This window comes from Thamnophis sirtalis, unplaced genomic scaffold, assembly GCF_051295495.1.
Source record: "Thamnophis sirtalis isolate CommonGarterSnake01/CBP01778 unplaced genomic scaffold, rThaSir2_p1.2 scaffold_11, whole genome shotgun sequence".
NCBI classification, from domain to species: domain Eukaryota; kingdom Metazoa; phylum Chordata; class Lepidosauria; order Squamata; family Natricidae; genus Thamnophis; species Thamnophis sirtalis.
This window is the reverse complement of record NW_028261391.1, coordinates 38,925,884-38,948,179: the sequence shown is the minus strand read 5'-3', so window position 1 is coordinate 38,948,179 and position 22,296 is coordinate 38,925,884.

The window sequence follows — 22,296 nt, the reverse complement described above, 5'->3', positions numbered from 1 at the left end:
ATGTAATCAGTGAAGGTAAAATATGATAGCAAAAACAAGGAGGGGGAAGAAACTACTTTCTTTCTCTTTCTTCTCATATCCTGTATTTCTAAACGATTCTCATGATATAATATTAATTTGCCTTTCTTTTACTCTTGTACGCTTCTGTTATTCTTGTAAAAGAATACATTCACATGCAGAAACTGAACATATACCATCAACCCCAGGCTGTAAATTGGAGGTGGAACTCCCATTCCATTGTAAAGGTGTAATATTTCTTGCTATGCCTCATGTTTCATAAATACATGATTCTTGATATATCGATAAATTGTCAATTTTTGGTATATAATTCAAAATCAAGTTCATGTTCTTAAAACATATTCCTTTCTCCAATCCATATTAATGGATTTTTGGATATTAAATTAAAATGGAAGCTAGTGGACCAATCCCATATCATATGTGTTGGTGTCCTTCCATGATTTTACACTTTCAGTGGAACAATGTTGATAGTGTATTCCTTCAAACATCCTCTGAAATGTTGTGTCCAATAAACATGGAAAAGTATCTTCTAAAATTATATTATCTAAACATAATAAGTAGGTTTAATGATAAAGTTCAATGATAAATATATAGCCTTGAATCAGTGTCAACACTTAACAATCACATATTCCCCCAGGATTTTCTATCCCCAACCTGCAATTTAAGATTACCCAGTTCTACACTAATCACCATTGTAAAGTTGTCTTCTGTTTCTCAATGTCACAGACTTTTCAAAAGAGCAAGCTTTTCATATAATGTTTACAAAATATAACTTTAGCCTGGACATTTCTGCTTAGAGTGAAAATTCTGAAAACTCTTGAAGACAATTTCTTTGATGACCCATTTATTTTCTTGGATGTTCAGAGTATTCTTATGACTCTTCCTAATTCTAAACTTCAAAATTATAAATACTATTTTTATCCTTTTATCAAAATCCAACTTTCACTTTCATAAAGATTACTGATTTCTAGAGGTACATTAAAGTTGATCAGCTCTATGTAATCCTCTAATTAATGAGTACCATTACAAATTATTCATTATTCATTATTTTATTAAATATACACACATTTTAGTATACAGCACTCATAATTATCAATAAGACATAATATATCATGTCATTTGAGACTTTATGTTCAATATCAGACACTATACACAGAGTGTCCTTTGATTGCCTGATAAGGTAACCAATGGCTCCATATCAAATTAAATAGGGCATCCTTGATAAGTTTCACCAGTCATCTCAGTAGGTGAAGACATAATTACATTCATAATTATCCTGTTTAAAGGATTAGAATATCACAGTGTAATTATATGAATGTCAAAAAGAAGGAAATCAATATTTAGCCAAAACATGTTTCTGCCATTTGAAGTACATCATCTCAAAGACTTTTTCCATATCCAACAAAACACCTCTGCTAATTCTAGTTTTCAAAATGTATGACTAAAATATCAATTAGTAATCTGAAATAAAGCAAGACATTCATCCATTCAAAAAAGGAAACAGATTATAGAGAATAGATAATTGAAAGTAATATAATCTGTAGTTTATGTGTCAGATTACCGCCAAAATAAGGGCAAAACTGACATATAATCTTTATCAGACTTCAAAATCTGGAGTCTTATTACAGGAGGTTTTACAGACTTTGTTCAAAGCATGATTTCAAATCTTCAACAATATGGGATCAAAAAAATGTTTTATACTACTCAGTAGGCATTGTGAACTAGTCTTGTTTTCATACATTTCATAGTATCTATAAAAGGTTTGGACATGGAAATATCAAGAAGAGCTATATTATTATTAAATTGTAGGTTTTCTTCAGTAATTTTTCAGATAGTATTGTAACATTGAGTGGGTGTATGTGCATGTCTATACAAATATGGTTTGTATATTAAATCATAGCCATTCGATACATTGACCCAAGTACTTTTAATAAAAGAGATGGTATTAGTTTGAATTACTTTTTAGACAAGCCAATGATATGTGTTTTCCATACTCCATACTCCCAATATATGTGCTTAATTATTCATTGAATAATTTATGTACTGTATATCAAATACAAAAAGGAACTATTAAAACTTGCAAGACATAGAAGCTTTATCTACTTCCAGTGTGAACTGCATTACACATGTAATTAAAAAGTTATTTAACTTTCTTTCCCAAATATATTATTTTACCTTTATTTTTTTCATGAAACATATGCAATAAGACTACAAATGAGCATTAAAAGTTTCAAAAATTACTATTTCAGCTGTCAACTTACTCTTTTCTTATGTAGATTTATAGTAATAATTAATAAAACTACTATAGAGTGATTGCATATTGCAGATAATTCAATATTGCATTTATCTATGCAATCATTTAGGGAGATACTAAAAATCAAATGAGGAACAAGACTTATACATATTTTTATTTTAAATACATATTCCTACCATGAAAAATTTAAAAATTATCTTATACCCTCCAAATTAAACTCCATTTTACAAACTTGCATGAGAGTTAAATTTAGCTGCAACAATATTACCTTCTAACCAAGGATCTAAAGTTTGATTAACATTTCAAGCCACAATGATCTGATCCATTGTAAATGGAAATGAAATTCAGAAATAAGAACCATGATTCTTATTTTTTGTTCTAGTACAAATGTTAAAGACTTGTTAATCAAAGTTACCGCATTGGTAACAGATTTTGAATGTCAATTAATGTCTGTTTTCCCAATATATCTTATAGATCAAATATACGTCTTATGTGGAACAACATAGGTTTTCTTGCATCAATTATTTGCCTTTCATCAGAGAACTCAGCACCGAGTATAACACTTCTGTAATTTTTGGAAAGAACAACTTTGTGAAATGGTTTGGCTGAGAGATGATTACTAGACCAAAATCATCCAGTTAGCTTAAACAGTTAAGAATGGAATTAAACCTTATTGCTATCCTGGTATTAACCCAGTATCTAAACCAGTCTGTTACATGTTTATCTTATCATTATCTATACTGGTCTCACCCATAGACAGTCTAATTTATGGGAAAAGGACATACATTAAATTAAAATGTCTACTAAATCAATCTGTGACATATAACATGGCTCCAGGATGCTGCAACTATTGTAAATACATGTCAATTGTGAAGCACCCAAAAATTGATCATGTGACTGGATGATACTGCAATAGTTTCAAGTCTAAGAAATGGTCATAGGACATTTTTCAGTGCCATTGTTATTTTGAATAATCTGCAAATGAATGATTGTAAATTGAAGACTATTTGTATTATAAATCATAAAAATGACTATGATGGCACTGAAGTTTTGTACTGAAAAGAAATGAATATGCAGTTTTAATATCCAGCTTTTATTCCAGATGCAGTGGGGAAAACGTACATTTATCAATAAAGACTGTTGTAGATGATCTTGCTCAACATTGTAAAGAATATTTACACATCATAATTTCATGCCCTGGAGGAATCAAAGCTGGAAAATATTTACACAGTATATAGGTAAAATCTGGGTGAAAGGCACGTGCTTTGTAGGGGAACAAAGCTTGCAGAGGTGCTAGTAAATTTGCAGAAAGACTTGTAAAAATGTCAAGAAGACTTGTCTGAAGAGATGGCAGCAGACAGGCAGGGGAAGGCAACAGAGGAATTCCTAGAGAAGCAAAAGAGAGAGAGAGAGTGCACATGTGCATGACAGCTTACTAGAGGGTGAGCAGAAGGCGTAATTCAAATAACAAGTCTGTAATTCAATACCACACAATAGCTTGAAAAGTACCACAGGATGAGTCAGAGATATGATCAGGAACAAGTCGAGTTCAAAACAAAGTCAACAGTCAAGAACAGGAATTCACAAATCACAAAGCCAGAGACTAAAGTTGCTTCCAGTAAGGAGGCAATTCTTGTATAGATTAAACCTTCTCCTAATGACTGTGCATACCTGGGACTTTGCCTACTCAGTGGTTGCCAATAGTGAGGCATGGGACTTGCTTTGCACTTGCTTCTGAGGTCCTTACTTTGCAAGGGTGTAGGATTCTCAGGCTGTGGGGAGTGAGGATGGGGGGGGGGAGGTGTTTGCCCTGATTCCTGGCACTGTTTTAACTAAAGAAAGATCAGTGCTGGTTGAAGAATGACCTAGGAGGCATCTGTGTTGGATTCATGGGCTGTTGAATCACCAGGTGCAACTCCCAGCGGGACTTAATTGCATCATAGAACCTGGCTCTGAGGCTATGACATATACAGTATTTCTAGTTTTTTAGTTTACTTTCAACTCTGTTTTAACATCTGTGTATGTTGTCTTTCAGAATTTTCAAGGATGGTGATTTTTAAAATTCTTTTAACGCTACCACTTTCTAATCTGAAAAATCAAGTCCAAAGATCTAAAGAATCAGGTTTCTGCTTCATCTTCAAACATTTCGGCTTCACATGAAACACTACAATTTTTATCTGCATGAATTTAATCATCCTAAAAGAAGAATCACAAGAAATAACTTTTAAAGAGATTACTCTGTATCTCTCTCTGCTAATCTTTCTGTGGATTAGAAGGAAATTGAGCACAGAGCTACTTTTTGGCTCTGAGAAGCTATTCCTCTCAGATAAGGAGGGTGGGGCTTTTCTGTCTTCTCTTTTTTTCCAACATCAAATGTTTAACATTTATTATTACAGATAAGTAATATATAATAATTTTTTTCCTGTTTTTCTTTTGCATACAGTGCATAACACTTATTGAAATCAAGCCAGTGAGGGAGTAGTTTTTTTCTCAAGTTTCAAAGCTAAAGTTTGTAGTTGCTGATCTGGATTATATGTAGTCCTTGGGTTACAAGTGGAAATGGGATTGGAATTTCCACTGCTAAGTGAAACAACGCATAACTGTTCTATTTAGCAATGACAATTGCAGCAACTCCTGGCTGTTACTGTTAAGTGAGTTAAATGATTACTTCATGTAATCATTACTTGTGACCTTCTGCTGATTTCCTCATTGATTTTGCTTATTGGAAGCCAGCTGGGAAGGTTCACAAGTCATGATCAAGTTTTATTTCCCCCGAAAGCTTTCACCCTGATCCAAGCCATTCCCAGCTTGATCCCTTTCCAACTCCAAGCCTCAGATTTTCCAAAGCAAGGATGCTTTCATGGACAAAACAAGAAAAACTCACTTCTTCTGTCCTGTACAAACTGCCTGTGCTTCAACCACACTACCCACCTATCCCTTCACCTCTACCCAGCATGCTAAGACTGACAGCACTATAATCCATTACTGTTTACTAATTGCTACCACTACCATGCCCACATTCACAGTGGACCTTCTTCACTGATGTCCACTTCAGCATCACTGTCATATTCTTCCTCCTTGGCATTCCCTCACTTCCTCTCTTCTGGGTTTACTAATGTCAATCCACAACACAGTGGCTCTCCCAGCACTGGGTTCACAACCTTCCATTGCTACCAGGCTATCCCTCACTGCCATGGGATTTGAGGCCAGCCAGCATTGGCTAGTCAAGCTGTGATGGCGCAATGTTTGGAAGGCATATTGCAGGCTAACTATGCCCTCTGCCAGGAGTTTGATCCTGATCCAGCTCAAGGTTGCCTCAGCCTTCCATCCTTCCAAAGTCGGGAAAATGTGAACCCAGATTGTTGGGGGCAATATGCTGATTCTGTAAATTTCTTCGAGATGGCTGTGAAGCACTGTGAAGCAGTATATAAGCCTAAGCACTATTGCTACTGCTATGAGATAGTCTGTACTTAGAGAAATTGACTAGTAAGAATTAGATAGAATATTGGCTGTAATCTGATTCTGCCAGTCTAACAGTTGTTAGAAAATGTAACCAGAATAAAACACCACAAATAAAGTATAGCAAAATTAGTGTAGAATGGCTTTATTTAAATTACACCAATTAGTAAGCTATTGGAAAGCTATCTCTTGAAATGATCTCTTTTCTTTTTTCAAAACTATGATTAGCCTCTTGTCTTTAGCTAACTGAAGATAAGCACAGACACTAAAGCCTAAATAACACTCCCAGCCCTTCTCTTTCCTCATGACTTGCCTGTGCCTGCTGCTCATTTTTCTTTGTAGGCTCTAATATATGTTTAACATGTATCTTAATTATTTGATTACAATGGCATAATTGTATAATTGTAATGCATTGCGTGTGTTAGCTGGAAAGAGTCTGGAGATGCTCACAGAATGACGTTTGGTAAACAGGGTAATAACAACACTGAGAGGCAAAATAAACACAATAAGGGAGGCTAATTTAGAAGCATTTAAGAAAAGAAATGGGTGTTCGGGAAAAAGAAAGTGGGCGTGAGGCTTCCTATTGCCTCTTATGTCCATAAGCCTAAATTGCAAAAATAAGAAACCAAGGTTTATGACTATGTCTTTGATGCTTCTCACAAATTCCAACTTTACTGCAATTCTGCCTATTTTGAAGCTCTAGCTGACACCATCAACATCTTAGGAATGACTTGGATATGACAGATAAAACTCTACATAAAGCAAAATTCATAAAATTTAGTGTTTTTTCTTGAAAATATGAGCAAGTTGGAATAAGTTTGAAGATTAATCTGTGAATATAATTACTTTTCAAGTTTTAATATGAATGACAGAAAAAAAAGATGTAACCTGTTTCTATGGCAATAACCTTGTCAATATTTATCTTTTCCAATCTTTTATATACAGGAGATAAAGAGATAGATGATAGCTGATTTTATTTATTATTGGGATATTATAATTTCAGTGACAATTACTGTGATTAGAAAAGGCTTTAGATCAATAACAAAACTGCAATCATAGATCAAGGCTATATTTCCATGCTACCAGGGAATGAATAAAGTTGAAATCTAAAACATCTGGAAAAGTCTGCATTAGAAGAAAGATGAAAACACAAAGCATATATAGGAGATTCAAGCTGGACTTTAAGATGATGAAAACATCAATGTAGATAAAATATTTCTCCCTTCCTTTTATTAAGTTCTTTTTTAAATTACCCATTAGTTGCACATAGTCATCTCTTCTTCCCAAATAAAATCAGTTTCTATAAACAATAATTTTGTTACATCTCTTCTGAAATTTCCTTCTTTTTTCTCAGTGGGAGGTGAAAGGAGTGATGCTGGGAATGGGGTTCTTCTAGTACTTTCAGTAGTAACATGGTTTGAAAAATATTTGCCTTTGCAAGAGCATTTAATGCAGTTGCTTGAAGAACTATAGTATGCTTTATAGATGGAGTCCATAAAATCAGATACTACTAGATTCAATGAAATATATTTATAGGTAATTAATTATATGTAGGATTTCAAACCTGAAGATTAATTAGAATAAAATTGACTCTTGTCATGTTTAGGAAGAGATCTTGCACTTCAAATCTTTCTTCCGAAGGTATCATAATGGAGGTAGCTTTTTCAATAATATCTAGGAAGTCAAGCCATTTGAAGAAAAGTTAACATCTAAACAGATGAATATGGAAGAGGAAGTCTGAGTCGGAAGTCATGTAGGGGTTTAAAGTCAAACATCTTAATTTGGAAAGTTGTCGAATGTATGGTTAGCATTTCTATTAAAATGTTCCTTTTTTCCAACATGAAATAATGGATGGAGAGCAGTATAATTTTTCAGCTAAGAAAGAATAAAATACAGGGAATATATCTTCCAAATGAACTCTAAAAATGAAGGATAGAAAGAGAGAGTAATTCTACCAGTTTGGAGAGACTTTTTCAGGGCAGCAAGTTGCTTCTTTTTCTCGTCGTTCTTCTTTGTTCATTGTTTTTCCTTTGCTGCACAAAGCTCTTCTTGGAGTCTCTGTTTCTGAATCCTCTCCCATATGTACATTATCTAAAGTTTTAATATTCTCAGCAATGATCATTCTGGCTGAATAATGTAATTGATCCATACATCTGAAAGGCATCTGGATTGGATTCGGCTGCAACATAATATATAAGTTCTGGAGACAACTTATATAAGTTCTGGTCTCACATTGGAGAGAAAAATACTTATCAGACCAAATTGCAATATATGTACTTTTTAGCACAATTAATTTCATTCTTAAATCAGAAAAATGTCAAAGAGGAAAGAACTGAAAATATTTATTTTTCCTTTATTATGGATCCCAATAGGTATACAGAAGTATATGTAAATGAAAGTGGAATGTCAAACATTCTCAGCACTTTAAATATAAAAGAATCTTAATGACAACTTTAAGTAGTATTTGATTGCCTGTAGAAAAAAAAGATTGTCATGTTGTTTCATTCTTTTAATCTTTCCCCATTCTCCTATCCTCTCTTTATTCTTGATCTCTTCTCACACTTTGCCTAGAGACTGATAGCACCATTTCTCAGAGAAACCTGTCTCACACTTTGAAAACTGTTGATATAAACAAATGTTGAGACAAGAAGTAAAATTTGAGTCATGTCATCACTAGAACCACAGAGGGAATATTGACAAAAGGAAGTTTTGGCACACAAGGGTCAGTTTGTTGCGCTCTTGAATGCACTCATTGTTTCTGGCAGTCTGTTCCCATGGACATGTGACACAGTTCAAAAGTGGAACTTTTAAACACAGCTGTGTCTAAAATTCTGGCTTTTGCTTTGTGGCATGTACTTAATTAACCACACAAAGCACTTTGCAAAAATTGTAATGAGAAATTCTGACCCATTTTAATGGACATGAATAAATATATGAAGTCTTCAAAATGGGTATTTCACAGCTGCTAATATTGTTAGTTCACTGAAGTTAATAAACCCACAAAGCTAATTAAGAATTACATATCCATCAACAATATTAAAATTATTCTTCAAGGGATGCCTCCTTACTGCAAGATGAAACTCCTGCCTACATTAATTCTAACGGGGTGAATCCTGCTAATACCCCACACGTACATTGCAGCATATCATTATAGATTTGCAAAGAGTCCTACTAGTTGTACTCCCGTTTTAAAGTTTTCATAGGATAAGAGTCCTCAGAATACTATTAAGCCTTTACAATTTTGAGTTGATCAGTAGTTCTTTTAGTTGTTCAATTTCATTTAAATTGTCTTCTTGTGATAATAGAATGTTGCCAGAAGGTTTCTATTTTACTGTCATCACCACATTTTATTTGCTTTTATTGCCAAGTTGGGAAATGATAGCAGTCAATGCAGGAATCTTTAATACATTTTTTGGGTAAGCAAATATGCTTGACAGTATGAGAGCAAGCCATAGTGCTCAATGAATCTAGCTTGCCCATTCACAAAATGGGGCAGCCAAAGAGGGATGTGGCCAGTCACAAAGTATAATTTAGCAGATGATAAACTGGTTAGGTTGCTTCCTGCCACACTTTCTACCTCCTGAAATATGTTATGATAAATACTGAGTAGCAAGCCATGGGTTTATATACTTACAAACAAGCCCTGGAACAATGTCACCTATCATTTTTATTTTATTTTTTAAAAGTAACTTATTAAATATTATATTCAAAATACTTAAAAAAACTAATGCAAACTAAAAGAAAGAAAATGGGAAAAAAGAGTAAAAGGTGCAAAAGAAGATTTTTAAAAAAAAGAAACAGTAAGATTATAGTAAATAGGAAAGAAAATAAAAGAAATGTACAAAGAAGTGACTTCCAGCCTTCATGAAATATAAACAATTTTAGTAACTTTTCACCTGTTAAATGATAATAATTGATCTCTTCTTCCCATTTCCCATTTCTTATTTAAAAACAAATTGATAAAAGTATCACCATTTCAGTCTTGATGTCAACCAATGTCCATTAAGATTTATTAGCAATGACAACATGTCTATTTTAATCTTGATCAAACTAACTCTACATTCCTTCCTTTTTCTTTTAATATTTAGTCCATTCAAATAAACTTGATTTCTTTTCATTTCTTCTTTGTCTCTTCTCATGAGATTCTTCAAAGCTTCAACAAACCAGTTTTGTAAGTCCAGTACAGAATACTGGTCAATATCTTGGCTTATTATTTGTTTTAATTTAACTTTTAACTTTTAATTATTTAAACATTAGCCTTTTGTCCAGTGTAACATCTATTTCCATTCATTCTTTAACTTGCTTTTGTAGATCTTTCAGTTCAGTCTCTTTCTTGTCAGGTAAAACTTATTCTTGTTCCTCTTCCATAGAATCATTTAGACACAATCTATGGATAAAAGCATATATTTCTGTTGACAATATTAATATTAGCTTTTGACCTCAATTTTGCAAAATCCTTCTTCAATACTTCCAGTGTTAGAATATTTTGCACTTTTCTGCACCCGTCAGTCAATTTTATGTGCTCTTCTCAGTGGTGAAATTCAATTTTTTTACTACCTCTGTGAGCATGGCTTGATGGGTGTGGTGTGGCTTGGTGGGCATGGCTAGGTGAGAGTGGCAGGGGAAGGATACTGCAAAATCTCCATTCCCACCCCACTCTGGGGCCAGCCAGAAGTGGCCTTTGCTGGTTCCCCAAACTACTCAAAATTTCCACTACTCAAAATTTCCACTGCGGGTTCTCCAGAACCTGTCAGAACCTGCTGGATTTCACCCCTGGTTATTCTCCTTTAGCTGAAATCTTTAATTACCTCTATTGTCCAATGTTTAAAATATGTTTTTCTAAATCAAAACAAAAGCATTATTTCACAGGAATTCTTTATAATTAATTCTAAATAGTTAAAACTATCTGGTTTGTAGGCTTTTTTGAATCAAAGTTTTTATCAATCTTTGGTTGTTGTTTTTTTTTAAAAAAGCCCATGAATTTATAGTTAAAGCTTTCATTAAGGATTGAAGACAACCTTATCAAGTGCTCTCAAACTTGTTGATCCAGAGATTTCTAAGAACTGAAAAATAGTTAGCTAGCAATTTCCAATAGTGATTAGAAAATATGTAAATTTAGGGTCCTTTCAAAGGCGCAAACTGGTTTGAACAAGATGACTATTCTTTCGTCTTCCAATACTCAAAACCCGCTGGGTATCTCCAAACTTTCTGGAGCACTTTTGGCAAGCTCTCATTTTCTCCTTTGTCTGGAAAGGTTTGAAGAGCTGGTCTACTTACCAACTCTTCATTATTCACTCTGGCTGTCAGCTCCACTTATTTTGGAGCCATTTTCAGTCCATTGTTCTTCCATCAGAAGAACCATTTTTATTTTTTAAGAATGCCTATCAAAACTAGGTAATCCAAGTGTATTCTAGAAAATAAAGAGGATTCTTGAGCTGTGTGCTTTGCTCTGCAGCATGCCAAGTCCCTAACTAACATCTTTTTTACTTTTCTTTCCTCATACTGCTTCCCCCCTCCACAAACAGATCAAAACTGGGGTGCCAATGGGCACATAGGAATCCATGGTCACCATACGGGGGATCAAAAGCCAATGCCAGCATGGTTTGTGTATTGGAATTAATTTAAATGCTACACTGTAATTTTAAAAAAATGTCACATCACCTGAATGTCCAGACTATGGAACTTTTCAAGCTGCTAACTAATCTCATTTCATTTTGTAATGAGAGAATTAGGAATCTATCAGATATTGCATACAGCCATGTATGTTTTCTTCGTATCTGTGTCATATTATATACTCTATGCCTGATTCCTAATTATCTAGACTTTATTGTTTTGTACTTTATACTCCCATTTACTCATGTCTGAAATGTGTGCAAAACAAAACCATTCTTCTTTATGGATTATTTTATTTACTGTTTACTAGACAAGTTAAGGTTTAATTTACTTTGTACATATTAAAATCATTGCTAAACCCATCTTGAGTAGCTACTTGAGTGGAAAGGCAGCATATAAACAAACAAATAAATCTGAAATTTCAGTCAGGAAAATATTCCTGAGACATTTTTTTTTCTTCTACATCCCTTCTGCTCAAATAGCGATGCCTGATTGTGGTACGAAACAACAGCCAGAAAATCACTGGAAATTGATCTACAATGCAGTATTATAGTTTGCTCAGATCTCAGGTATAACTCCTGAATTATGACAAAGCTGATGACAAAGATATAATTCCTTACCCCCAAAGCATGAGTGATGCTGTGAATTAGTTTCATCATTGATCGTGTTAAAGTTGGGCCTTTTAATACAACACACACACACACACACACACACACACACTCACACATACACACACACTTATTGAACACCATTGAAAGGGCATACATATGGGTATCATATCAGGAATTTCAAAAGTTAATTCACTAGGTATGGGTGGTTTGTGGGATGCAAAAGTTGTGGATAGCAAAAGTACTTAAAGATTTCCCAGTATTGTCAATGAATGAGCACTGTTGCCATGGTTGCATTAGGATGAAGTGGGGATTCATGCCCCCCCCCCCCCGTTAACAGATTTCCTGAATGACAGCTCCCAGCATTCCCTTTTTAAAAGCTGTGTATTTGGGTGGGTGGGAAAGTTATCAGGTAACAGGATTTTGAAGGTTACTGGTCCTATTATTTTCTGGCTCTACTTTCACAGGATTTGTATCCAGATTAGAAGGACTTACATTTTAAAGAAAGTTCTATTAAAAGAACACTAGCCCCCACAAACATATATGACAAATATTACAGTGATAATTATAAATGCCTGTCATTCTCTTTAGTTGAAATTCAAAACTCTAGGTAAAACCTCTCAACTCTTGAACCGTTGCCTGGTTAACAAATCATTATATATTTGAAACACGAATTCACATGCTTAGGGGTAATTTGTATCACTGGAATGGGAAAGTAATGCAGCAGAATTAATTATTCAGTTCAGAGGAAAGTGCTAAAAATATTACCCTAACATATATTTATGTAGATGTAGGATCTTTGGTTAGATTTGAGTGGTATCAAATTCTGTTCTGTTCTTTTCAATTCATGTTTGTGTCCATTGTTTTAGAAGTGTCTGCCTCGTCTTTATAGCAAGTTGAGCCTGCTTAGTACCCGAGTGGAAGAGAGCCAGGAATACTAGATTAGACTGGATAATTGAAACAGCCTCCCTGAAGAAAACAAGACAAACCACTCATTGTCGCCAAGTTAATGTCAGATGTCAGGTAAAACCTGAAGACTTTAGTTAGTTATGCCAAGTGGGACCAACATACTGATGACTATACCTTTTTGGCAGGACATAATACTAGCTATATGCATACCTTAAGTGTCAATGTCTGAATTTTCCTAATCTGACTATCATTCAATTTCTATTCCACTCAAGCTTTTCCACTATCATCTGAAATTGGCAAAGAGCAAAGGTGTTACAATCATATGATTATTTTGGAATAAGTGTGATTAAAATTAGCCAAAATCAGTGTGATTATAGCAATAGCAATAGCAGTAGACTTATATACCGCTTCATAGGCCTTTCAGGCCTCTCTAAGCGGTTTACAGAGAGTCAGCATATTGCCCCCAACAATCTGGGTCCTCATTTTACCCACCTCGGAAGGATGGAAGGCTGAGTCAACCCTGAGCCGGTGAGATTTGAACCGCTGACCTGCTGATCTAGCAGTAGCCTGCAGTGCTGCATTTAACCACTGCGCCACCTTGGCTCTTAGCGCCACCTTGGCTCTTAATATTAATATTAATTAATATTAGCCAATCAACATATTCAATTTTTTTCCAGGGAATATGGGCATCAAGATTTTTTTCTCTGCTCATCACTGTGTGTACATTTTGACTATCACATTTTATGTTTGCATCCATTTCTTATTTCAATCAGAATAGAGCTGAAAGGGATCTTGGAGGTCTTCTAGTCCAAGCAGAAGACCCTATACCATTTCAAATAAGTGGTTGCCTAGACTTTTCTTAAAAAGCTCCAGTGATGAAAACCCTACAACTTCTGAAGGCAAGTTGTTCCACTGGTTAATTGCCTCACTGTTAGGAAGTTTCTCCAAGTTGTTCCTCCCCTAATTTCCATCCATTGTTTCTTGTCTTGCCTTCTGGTGCTTTGGAAAATAGCAGTAGCAATAGCACTTAGACTTATATACCACTTCACAGTGCCTTTATAGCTGCCTCTAAGTGGTTTACAGAGTCAGTATATTGTCCCCACCAATCTGGCTCCTCATTTTACCTGGAAGGTTGGAAGGCTGAGTCAACCTTGACCCTGGTGAGATTTGATCTGCCAAATTGCAGGCAGCCAGCAGTCAGGAGAAGTATCCAGCAGTACTGCATTCCAGCCACTGTGCCACCGCGGGTCAACTCAAAAATAAGTTGACCCCTTCTTCTTTGTGGCAACCCATGTGGCAGTATTGGAATATTGCTATCATGTCTCCCCATGTCCTTCTTTTATCTAGACTGGCGATACTCAATTCCTGCAACCGTTCTTCATATGTTTTAGTCTCCAGGCTTTTAATCATCTTAGTTGCTCTTCTTTGCACTTTTTCCAAAATTTTAACAATTTGTTTATAATGTAATGACCAAAACTGGATGCAGTATTCCAGGTGTTACCTTACTAAGCTTTATAAAGTTATACTAATACTTCATGTGATTTTGATTCTATGACTCTGTTTATACAACCAAGGTTTGTATTAGCATTTTTGGCTGCTACCACACACTGCTGACTCATGTCAAAGTAATCATCTACTAGGACTCCAAGATCCCTCTCACAATTACTGTTTTTGAGCAAAGTTTGGCCTAATATATACTTGTACCTTTAGTTTCATCTGCCTAGGTGTAAAACCTTGCTTTTCTCCACCTTAAATTTCATGCTGTTGGATAAGGCCCATTATTCAAGTCTGACAAAAGCTTTTTGGAACCTGAGCTTGTCATTTCATTTCATTTGAAAGTTCCACTGCAATGTACTTGAAACTCTCAAGGGGCTTGGAGCAGACATGCTCCACAGTCAGTAAACAATGCAATAAAAACAATTTTAAATGTCCATTAATTTTTGAGCTTAACCATCTTTGCCTGCAGAAGTGCAAGTGAAGCACATTAACATAATTTAAAAGTGGCATTTCTGATTTTTCCTCCTGCCTTCAGTTCTTCCTTTACATATCTTTGCCAAGGCCGATCATGGTTAGATTAAAAATATAACAAAATGAAATTGAACAACTCCAGATCTCTAAAAGAAGGAGCTTCTAATATGCCAATGCTACACTGTATGGTGAAAGCCTAGGGCTCTTCAGTCTCTAAGGAACAAGTGAGATAAAAACACTTCTAAACATTGGCTTTTCTAAATCTTTAAAAGCAGTTTTAATCCAACCCCCCATCAACTTCAATTCTGCTGACCTTGAACTAGTTATAAAAGGCAGAGAATACCATGAGCCAATCAAGGCTCCCTCCAGCTGATCAATAGAAGAGTTAAAAAGTATCATTCAATCAGTTCCTTACCCAATGAGCAGCCACATTTTATACAGTAACATAAAAATCTTGCTCCATTCTATACAACAAGAACAGAACTTAAGTTGCTAGATGGTATTTTCAGTAAATATTTTGGGAACTCCCCCCCACCCTCCTTTCCCTCTCTCTACTAGTAGCTTCTGGAGTTTCCTATTAGGCTATAGTTACCTATTACAGACTAGTGATGTGGTGGCTCAGTGGGTAAGAGGCTGAGCTTGTCAATCAGAAAGGTCAGCAGTTCAACGGTTCTAATCCCTAGCACCCTGTAGCAGAGTGAGCTCCCATTACTTGTCCCAGCTTCTGCCAACCTAGCAGTTCGAAAGCATGTAAAAATGCAAAATGGGAACCACCTTTGGTGGGAAGGTAGCAGTGTTCCATGTGCCTTCGGCATTTAGTCATGCTGGCAACATGACCAGGGAAATGTTTTCGGAGAGTGCTGGCTCTTTGGCTTTGAAACAGAGATGAGCACTGCCCCCTAGAGTCAGGAAAGACTAGCACATATGTGGGAAGGGAACTTTTAGCTTTACCCATAACATACTTGTAGACTAATCCTATCTAGCTATAGTAATGCAAACTCATGAGGGGCTATCCAGTAAATCACTCATTAAACACAACTCTCCTTCCTGAGAAGTGTTTTTTCTGGAAGCTTAACAGCCATCCACCCCAAAATCAAAGGTTTTTTTTTTTCCAGAATGCAGTAAGGAAAATTGATCCTTCTGATTCCAATTTGGTCTAGTGATTAAAATACCAGACTGGAAACTGGAACACTATGAGTTCTTGTCCCCCTTTAGGCATGAAAGCTGACTGCGTGACTTTAGACCAGTTACCCATTCTCAACCCAATTCACTTCACAGGGGTCTTGTTGTGGGGAAAATAAGAGAAAAAAAAGAGTATTAGGTACTGTATGCTCACCAGATTGAATTATTTATAAAATAATAAACACAGGGTTTAGAAAAGCCTTTTTCTAAACCATGTGTTAATTTTTGGAAAAATGAATCTGCACAGATGACTAAACGCAATGAGTCCATGAAGAGGAAGAAGCATTTATTTTGTATGCACTCAAGGCAAGCAGCCAGCTTTGAAGTACTCCCACCCCACCTGATCATCATCTTAGATGGGTTTGCCAATGAATCCTTTGTTCTCCCTGCTTCTTTGAAGCCTAATCCTTTTCCTCTAAGACCAATATCAATTCTTGATTTTGTTTTTCTTTGCAGTTCTGTGTGCTTAACACACTCCACGTAATATTTTAAACAGTTAAGGCTGTTATCTGTAACATAAATAGAAGGCCTAGCAATTTCAAGATCAAAGAATGGGCTAAGATGCCCTGTGTTTTGTAATTAGCCAAAAGTGAAGGCATTTTCCTGTTTTGGCTTGTTCCTATAACTGAATTGAGGCAAACAAAAATGAAAATAGTTTGAGTTCGGGATGTTGCAAGGGGGGAGAGAATTGCCTATTTGGGATCAGACCCTCTTCTCTATCCTTTCTATACCTTCATACCAGTGACGTGCGGTGAGGTTGATACCTGGTGAGGCTCAGCAGGGCAGCGGTCGGCCTCGGCGGGGGGGCGGATTTGCATCGCGGGAGCAACCAAGCGCCCGGGTCTGCAGCAAAGGCGCTTGGTGGCTCCCGCGATGCAAAGTGCCCCGCTGCCCCGCCGCTGTCCTGGCCTGCGTCCGCTGCTTCTCCAAGCTCCGCTGCTGGAAGTCCCAGATCGCCTCTGGGGGAAGGCTGAATGAAAAATGGAGCGAAGCTTCTCTGCGGCTTCCCGGCGCTGCCCAGAGGCTCTTGCAGGAGCACGTGTCAGTGGCTGGTGGCCTGGAGCGGCCCCGGCTGTGAGACAAGGGAGCACTTAAAGTAGCCGCTGCCGCTGCCGCCACCACCGCCCCGCCGGGCGAAGGAGCCTTCCCCCAGAGGCGATCCGGGACTTCCAGCGGCGGAGCCTGGAGAAGCAGGCTGGGGCAGCAGGCGGCAGCATCGGGGATGGTGGGGCACTTTGCATCGTGGGAACCGCCAAGCGCCCAGGTCTGCAGCAAAGAGGCAGGCAGCCTCCTCCTTCTCGCCCACTCCTCTCTCCTCTGAAGCACGCCCCGCCCAACGTAAGCGTGCTCAAGAAGACACGATTGGCTGCTTCCAAATCAGGAGGCGGGAGAATTAGTGCCTCTTTTCCATCTGAACTTCTTTGCCTTTTAACTCTTTATTAACTTTTAGAAGGCAAAAAATTCCTTATGGAAAAGAGGCCCCGAGTTCTCTCACCTCCTGCTTTGGTTAACACTAAGCAGACACCAAGCCACTGTGAGCTGGAATCTGGTAGCAACTATCTTGGCTTTAATTATTTAAAAAAATATATTTAAATTTCTTTCTCTTTCCTGAGGAGACTGGTGAGGCTCCACCTCCCTTGCCTCTAGTGACTGCACGTCCCTGCTTCATACTATCAACTGATTTTCTTGAATTAGCACTCTATAAATGTTTAAGTGAATAAATATGGCATGTATGAGGGGATGTATGTGATTAGCCTTCCATGAAAACATTAAACATTTAAAACATTAAATATCCAAATAATTGAAGTAGTCCAAGGAAGAACGAGGCAGGAGGCTCCTGAGGTAAAGCTAACAACCTTTATTCAAACAGAACCAAACAGTAGACAGGCTAGCAATAGATTGGGACTGCGCCCTGCTTGACAGCTATTTATATGGAGCTGTCAAGCAGGGAGGCCAATAGGCGCCCATCTGACAGCCCGCGCTCAGCCAGCCATGCCTTAGCCAATCAGGTGTGGCCTGGCTATTGCTGGCTGTCAATCGTACGTGGGAGGACTAAACACTTCTTCCCCCCCCTAGTGAGGGCAGATGCGGAAATGTGGTGCATGCGGTGGACACGCCCCGAACACCTCAGTTCAGGAGGCGGCACTGGAGAGGTAAGACATCCCTGTTGCAGCTCCTCCCTGGAGGGAGTGGAGCTCCGGGTGATGTCACGAAGGCCTAGTCCGGAGGGCAGAATCCCAGGAAGAGGTTGGCCAGGCGGCGGGGGTGTAGCCTGAACAGGCGGGGTAATACAAACTTGCCGATATGCGGCAAATGGGTTGGGAAGGCCTGGTGGTGGAAGCCTAGGAGGGGCGAACTGGGCAATGCGAGGTCGGGCTAAGCTGGTGCAAGAGGTTGCCAGGAAGTGGTAACTGGGTAGGAGAGGCCTCACTGGGGGAAGGCCTCATGCGTAACGGAGGCTGCGAGCAGCGGCGGATCTGAGGCTGGCTGCTGGGTGACGGTGGCTGGCCTCTGTGGGTTGGCTTGAGTCGAGGCCTCTGGAGGGTGGCTACACCTTAATTGGTCCACATGGTGCCACCACTCGGTGCCATCTGGTAAGTGGACCCTGTAGGAACAGGGATCAGTTATTTCGGTGATGGTGGCAGGCATCCACCGAGGATCCCCAGAGTAGGTTCTGGCCCAGACCAGGTCCCCCACCCCGAAGGAGCAGGAAGGGGCCCCCAGATTGCCAGGCTGAATAGAGAGGGTGCAATCTATCCAGGGTAGTCCGCAGGCGCCAGCCCATCAGTAGCTCCACAGGGCTCTTCCGTGTGATGGGGCAAGGAGTGGAATGCTGGCCCATAAGATAAGCAGCAACTCTTACCAGCCAGTCACCACGGTCCATGCAGCCTAAAGCCTCCTTGGCCGACCGGACCACCCTCTCTGCCCAGCCATTGCTGGATGGATGGCAAGGGGCGACTGACGCATGGTGGATCCCTAGTGCAGCCAGGAATTCCTGGAACCTCGTGGATGAGACTTGCGGGCCATTGTCAGACACTACGACGTCCGGCAAGCCGTGTGTGGCAAAGAGGCACCGCAAGACCCACACCTTACTCTCGGCTGTGGTGAATGACATGAACACCAACTCTACCCATCGAGAGAACGCATCCACGACCACCAGGAACATCTGGCCATGGAAGGGACCCGCAAAATTGAGGTGCAGAGGAGACCAAGGCCTCCTGGGCAACTCCCATTCCCGAGAGGAGACGGAGGGGAGAGCAGGATGGGACACACAGCTCCCCACCCAGCTCTCAATTTCGTCATCGAAGCTCGATCACTAGACATAACTCCGGGTGAGCGCCTTCAGGTGCGTGACCCCCGGGTGGTCTGCATGGAGACGAGAGAGAACCTGGTGGCGGAGGGAGGGGTGGGTGCCCCACAACAGGCACTCACAGTGCAGGAACAGCTCCAAGTGATGGATCTTAAAGGGGCGGAACTCCTAAGAGACACCTCTGTAGGCCAGCCCCTCAGGACCCATGCGATGACTTGCGAGAGGACAGGGTCGGCTTCAGAGTGGGCTGCCACATTAGTGGCTGTCAGAGGAAGGTCCAGGTCCACAATTGACAGAACCGAGAGGCAAGGGACTGGCTGCGGGTCAGCACAGGGAAGGGGGCAATGGCTAAGGACATCAGCATGCCCCAGCTGCTTGCCTGGATGGTATCTCAGCGTATATGAATATGCTGCAAGAAACTCCATCCAATGGATCGTCCTGGGAGACAGAATAGGAGCCGTCAACCTGTCACCAGCCAGAAGCCCAAGGAGAGGCTTGTGGTCAGTGTAGAGGGTAAAGTGCCGACCGTAAAGATAGTCATGGAATTTTTTAATCCCAAACACCGCAGCCAGAGCTTCCTTGTCAAACTGGCTGTAGTTCTTCTCAGCCAAGGAGAGTGTCTGGGAATAAAAAGCCACAGGGGCTTCTGGGCCATTTGGGAGGACATGGCTCAGAACTGCCCCCAGACTGAAAGAGGAGGCGTCACATGCCAACGTTAGCGGCATCTTGTCACTGTATTGGACTAAGACTGCCTCTGATGTCAGCATGGCTTTGACAGCTGCGAACGCATGTGCTTTGCGGCTGCCCCAGCACCAGGCCGTGGATCAGTCAAGCAACCAATGCAGCGGCTTGGCTAGTGATGCCTTGTGCGGCAAGAAAGGTGCATAAAAATTTAAAAGGCCAAGGAACACTTGCAGCTCTGCCTTGGAAGTGGGTGCAGGGGCGTTCCTGATGGCAGTGACTTTAGAGGGTATAGGGTGGATTCCCTGGGCGTCAATCATGAAGCCCATGAATTCCACCTTTGGCACAGCAAAGAAGCATTTGCTGCACTTCAATTTGATACCCGTGCCCCTAAAACGGTCGAAGACCTTCCGAAGTACTTTGATGAGCCCTGAGCGGCTGGTAGCAGCGATCAGGATGTCATCGAAGTAGGGGATGACACCAGGGAGCCCATGGAGCAGCCACTCCATGAAGCTCTGGAAGATCCCCAGGGCAACGGAAACGCCGAATTGGAGGCGGCAACAACGGAAGGTCCCACGGTGGGTGACAATGGTCTGAGCGGCCGCCACATCATCATCCACCGGGAGCTGCTGGTAGGGCCTGCGCAATGTCCAGTTTGGCAAAGGTGCAGCCCCATCCCAAGGAATGGAGCAGGTGCTGCACCACAGGGACTGGATAGGGGTTTGCCTGGAGGGCAAGGTTGATGGTGGACATGTAGTCAGTGCAGATCCTGATGGACCCGTCGGCCTTGACAGGGACCACTATTGGGGTCTCCCATCATGAATGGTCGACAGGTTCCAGGACACCCTTCGCTGACAGCTTGTCAAGTTCCGCATCCACCTTGGGCCTCAAGGCAAAAGGCATCCTGCGGGCCTTCATCCTAATAGGGGCAACCTGGGGGTCTAGGTTGAGGGAGATAGGGGTCTCCTTGTACTCCCCCAGCTTACCATCAAAAACATTGGCATAATCCACCAGGAAGTCTTCGATGCCAGGGGGCATGTCCGCTGTGAGGTGCGAGGCCTATTGGGGACAACCAATCCAGGCCCAGCAGAGCCGGGCGAGCAGCTTCTGGACCACCAGAACAGGCAGGTAGCAAACCCCCCCCCATACTCCACCCGCACCACATAGCAACCCAGGGTAGGAATCTGAGTCCCCTGGTAGTCCCATAGAACAGTGTCCGGTGGAAACAGCTGGGACTTCGAGATGCCGGGGCAGAGCTGGGAAAAGGTTGCCCATGAGAAGAGGGAACGGGAGGACCCCGAGTCCACCTCCATCGTACAAGGCAATCCTTCGATGAGGAGGGACAGAGTTATCTTTTTAGAGCCAGCCATCGCCTGGCTGACCGACTCTGCAATAGTAGTAGACTTATATACCGCTTCATAGGCCTTTCAGGCCTCTCTAAGCGGTTTACAGAGAGTCAGCATATTGCCCCCAACAATCTGGGTCCTCATTTTACCCACCTCGGAAGGATGGAAGGCTGAGTCAACCCTGAGCTGGTGAGATTTGAACCGCTGACCTGCTGATCTAGCAGTAGCCTGCAGTGCTGCATTTAACCACTGCGCCACCTTGCAGGGGTGGCAGAGAGGCTCTTCAAAATCTCTAGCGCGGCTCGGCGATCTCAGTGGCGAAAACGGCAGCTCCATAGTGACGACGGAGGCGACGGAGGCGTTTGAGAGCGTTTGAGAGCGTTTTGCGGTGGTCTCAGGGGTCGCGAGGTTTTTCAAGCCTCCTCTTACAGCTGCGCGAGCCCTCAGTGACTGTGTTAGCCAACTATTGCCACTTTTAGAAAGGGAGAGATCGATCAGGGCTTCTATTCAGATCGGGCGAATCGGGCGGTCAGCTGGGTGCACCGTGGCCGTAGCCTTTTCTGGATACCCCTCCCCTTTCGCATCTGGCTCAGTTCTTCCATCAATGCTACCTTCTCCAGCAACGCTGCTCTTTCCACCAACGCTATTTCTTCTACCAACACTGCTCCTCCATCAATATAGCCATTAACACTGCTATTTTTATTAATGCTGCCTTTTCCTCCAATGCTGCTTTTTCCCCCAGTGCTGCTTTTTCCATCAATGCTGGCCTTTCGTTATCCTGGGCTGGACGAGTGGGGGCATTTACAGCGAACGGGGGGGCCTCCTGCCACTCCTCAGCCCCCCCGGGCTTTTGGGCCCCCCCAGACTTATAGGAGAGGGGGAATACAAGACAACCCCTGTATACCATCTTCTGCGGGCTTTTCAAGCAACATTGGTCTCTTGTTATTC